This window comes from Limulus polyphemus, unplaced genomic scaffold, assembly GCF_000517525.1.
Source record: "Limulus polyphemus unplaced genomic scaffold, Limulus_polyphemus-2.1.2 Scaffold6811, whole genome shotgun sequence".
Taxonomy (NCBI): domain Eukaryota; kingdom Metazoa; phylum Arthropoda; class Merostomata; order Xiphosura; family Limulidae; genus Limulus; species Limulus polyphemus.
Window position 1 is genome coordinate 24,244 of NW_013672421.1, and position 4,099 is coordinate 28,342.

The 4,099-nt window shown below is 31.4% G+C and overlaps 1 long non-coding RNA gene across 4 annotated transcripts in view; it reads left to right on the forward strand.

Moving 5' to 3' along the window:
• Nucleotides 1-2,749, forward strand: part of LOC106474093 — a 25,694-nt gene extending 22,945 nt beyond the window's left edge. For all 4 annotated transcript variants that reach the window (XR_001291724.2, XR_002613846.1, XR_002613845.1 and 1 more), the window contains exon 5: nt 2,734-2,749. This is a non-coding gene — a long non-coding RNA (uncharacterized LOC106474093). The remainder of the gene's footprint in view (nt 1-2,733) is intronic.
• The last annotated feature ends 1,350 nt before the right edge of the window (nt 2,750-4,099 follow it).

Genomic DNA, 4,099 nt, shown 5'->3' on the forward strand with positions numbered 1-4,099 from the left:
ATTAGAAAAATATATGAATTTTGAAGACATAAAATTCATACTACAGGGGAGTTATTCAGTACAAAAAGTAAGTCACCAACGTTTCAGGTTTTAAAGATTTTGACTGGCGACACTACTCAAGTTAGCTTATAGATCAAGTAGATTATTAACGTTTCAGTTTTCAAGATTTTGATGGACCACATTCTTTAGGTACTCACGCACCACACTGTTTAGGTATTTTATAAACAAATTCAATTATCAACGTTTCAAATTTGCAAGATTGTAATAGGTCACAGTCAAGTATTCTATAAACAACGTAAATTATTAATAAACAAGATTACTACACTTATGATATACAACATTGTTTATTAACAAAAAGGGGACGTTTCGGAACTTTATCAGATTCCAAAGTATCTAAAGCAAAATAAAATAAATTTACACAAGTCTTTGGACACTGCTAAAGTACAAATGCTAAATTTAACAATAATTAAACAAATAAAACACAAAACAATAATCATGGGGAGAAACTACAGCAAGAAAACACAACAAAAGAAAAGTAAAATCAGTAATACGAACATATTAAAAAATGTATAATTTAAATGAAGACTGCATGTTGTTCAGAGTTGGAGAGTGCTGTTTGATGTGGAGGGTTTCTTTAATCAATAATTCCAGGTCAGTATTAGACTTGCAGAGGATAGAAAAATTTGATAGCATAGGTCGATCTCCTGTTTCTTCACTATGTTGACGTATAGAGGAAACACAGGGGTTACTCTTTTTTTTTTGCGTTTTGATGGAAATTCCCATATGTTCATAGGCTCTGACTTTTAAATGGCGTTTGGTTTTGCCAATATAAGAGGCCTTACAGTCTCCACACGTGTAAAGACAGACAAGCCAAGAACAATAAGGAATGGGGAAGAGATCTTTATTATGGAAGAAATTTTTTTATGCGTGATGTGGATTTAAAAACTAATCTGAAATCCACTTGAGGGTAGTAACGACCAAGTATGCGTTTAAGTTGATTTTTCAAATTTAAGCCAGTATAGGGAAGACAGGAGTGTATAGTAAGTTTGGGTACAGTTGGTATCTTAATTGGATTTGTGAGTTTCTTTGTTAGGAAGGTGTTGGTAATGTTTTCTAGTAAGTGTTGTGGGTAGCAGTTACGTTTCAGGATATCATGTATGAACGAAATTTCAGAGTGTAGATTAAGATATGTGGAGCAGAGGTTGTAAGCTCTGTTTAGTTCAGCATGTAACAAGGTTCCGTTTATACGTAAACGGGATAAAGTGTGTAAGGAGACCAGTGGACGTCGTTTTTCGGTAAATTGATGTAAAAAAATCCATTAGCATTACGGTTAATGAGCATGTCTTAAAAAAGTGTAAATTTAATGGCAGGATGTTGTGCGTTAAGGTATTCTAAAAATTTTGAGCATTGGTCACTATTATTATTGCCCTGATAAAGGTAATGTCATTGTTATTCTGAACAAAAATGACTACCTTAATAAAATACGTGATATTCTGGACGATTCTACAAAATTTAAAACCTTAAACAATAACCCTTTATCTCTTAGCATCCAATGTGAGGAAAAAATCCAAATGTTGTGTGATGGAATGGTTTATGTGGCAAGGATAAGAGATTAGGTTTATTATGTTAAGTTCAACGTTTTTACACAGCTTCGAAAAAACCGATATTATTGATGTTGTAAAGAAACATCATTAAACTTATTACTAAACTGCTACCGTTTAGTTTGTTGCTGTAGCTAAATAAATGTTGTTAATTGTCATTGTCTTGGAAACAGGCTCTTATCTTTGTGCTGTTTTATACTGGTGTATAAAGAAGTGTAAAATTATTTCTGAAGATCTAATCCCTTTCATGACAAGATCACTATTATTATACGAATTAATTATAATATCATTATTGTCGTATGAATCGGTGTTGTATAACAAACACATGTAATATATTTCATTACAAGCAAAAGTACCCGTCCCCAGTGACGGAAAAAAGTGTAGATTAATCTACCAATTTGAATTATTTCATGGACTTTAAAAGGTTAATTGTATTGCACTCTTGGTTTCAGTCAGGGACAAAGCTTTGAGCTACTTATAACGCCCAGCTACCGAACAATAACATAAGGTAAAGCCACATTTCTATTCTTTAAGTTACGTCACATTTTGAAATGTGAATCATGGTGTAATTAATTCCTAACAATTAAGTACAGAATATCTTGAGAAATCTACAATAACTACTGTATTTTCATAGTCTCTCATTTACCGAAAAAACACAATATATAAGTAATATGTTACTTAAATATAAATAGTTCCAGAAACCAGTGTACTTGATATTTTATTTTGCAGTTATTATACTTCACTCGCAAAAACTACGAAATGTTTTTTAATAGGTTTGTTATTTCATACTGTTATAGAATAATGTAGAAAAGAGAATATATGTAAATTAACTATTGTTTATAATGTAATCAATATCTCTGTAACTTAATGTTTTGTTTTACTTCATATCTTTTGCAGTTTTAATCATATATTTTACTGCTGTCTGTAGACAATATATTCTTTTGTTTTTCTGTACATTTCTAGACTAAACCCGGTCACTTAATCCCTCGGATTATTTTTAACGTGTAGACGACAACATCGTTAGTTTGCTAACGTTATTGGATATCTTTGTTATTTTAGTGTAAATTTTAGCGACACCTTTGTTACTTAATCCCTTGTTTTATTCTGTAGTTTTAGACCACACATATGTAAGAAATAAAATTTGTTTAATATATATATCATAGAGTTTACGTGATATCTTTGTTACGTGAATTCTGTTACTATAGCTTTTGTAAGGGACAATTCTATAGTTTAAACCCTTGATTTTATTATATATTTTTGGTGATGTCTTTGTTATTTAAACCTCTGTTTACTGTAGCTTTGTAGTCGACTTCCTTATAACATAAACCTTTGTTTAATATATATTCAGGCGATACCTTTGTAAGCAGAAACCGTCATTTTAAAATTCCTGTAGATATCTTTTTATGTCTCCGTAGAGAGATATATTGTTTCTTTATTTTCTTCCAAACACATTTCAATCGTCCGCCATTCCTCCTTTTTCGGAGGATTGACTTAAAACTTGGTATGGATATACTTTGGTCCAATATGTCCAGACTTCTTTTCACCTTCTTTTTTAGGCCTTTATGGGACCAATATTCAAACAACCCAAATATGTATATTTTGGTCTCCTGAGCGGTCATATTTACAGCAATCAAGATGTATAGTTGGTGAAAATATATATTTTCATGCACCCAAGAGACATCGGTGTTGTGGTCATTGTAGGTAGGATCAAAGTTTACAAAAAGCATAATTTTAGGGGTTTTGGTTCATTTTTTGGCCATATTTCGACCGATTTACGTGGGTTTTAGTATAAAAATATTATTTATTATTTTTTCTCGTTTGCCTCAATTTTTCAGCGAGGAAAGCACAATTTGGAGTTTCCATGCGTGTATGTAAACCAACTTACATGGGATTTGATAGAAAGATACCTTCTTGCGGGGCTCAAGCAGTGATGTAGTCAGTTTTTGATTATTTTACGAATTTTCTGGTGTCGAAATTGGCCATGTTGAGATAGTGTGGCGGAGACATGTTGCAGTTGCCCGCGAATTTAGCCTTTTTAATTTTACTGTAGCTGTACAGACGATAAATCTGTAATTTAAAAGTTTATTTTAATGTAATTTTTAGACGACACCTCTATCATTTGAAACTCGTGTTTTACTAAAGAATGTTTTGACGACAATCTTGTATTTTTCACCTTTATTTAAAATATGTAGTTTTTTTGGTTATATCTTTGTTATTTAAACGTCTGTATTAAAATAGTTTTATATATATGACAACCCTGTACTTTTATTCCTTATTTCGTTATAAGTTGTTTTGTTTTTACGACAACTCTGTAAAGAAAACCGTTGTTTCTCTCTACGTTTTTAGATTAGAACTATTTAACACAAACTTTAACGATATTTTTACAGTTAAAACCCTTGTTTGACTATAGATTTTTAGACGAGGAATCTGAACGTTTGTGATATTGTAGATTTGTAGACGATACCTTTGTAACTAGGAGATAGGCCTTTAACGTTGTA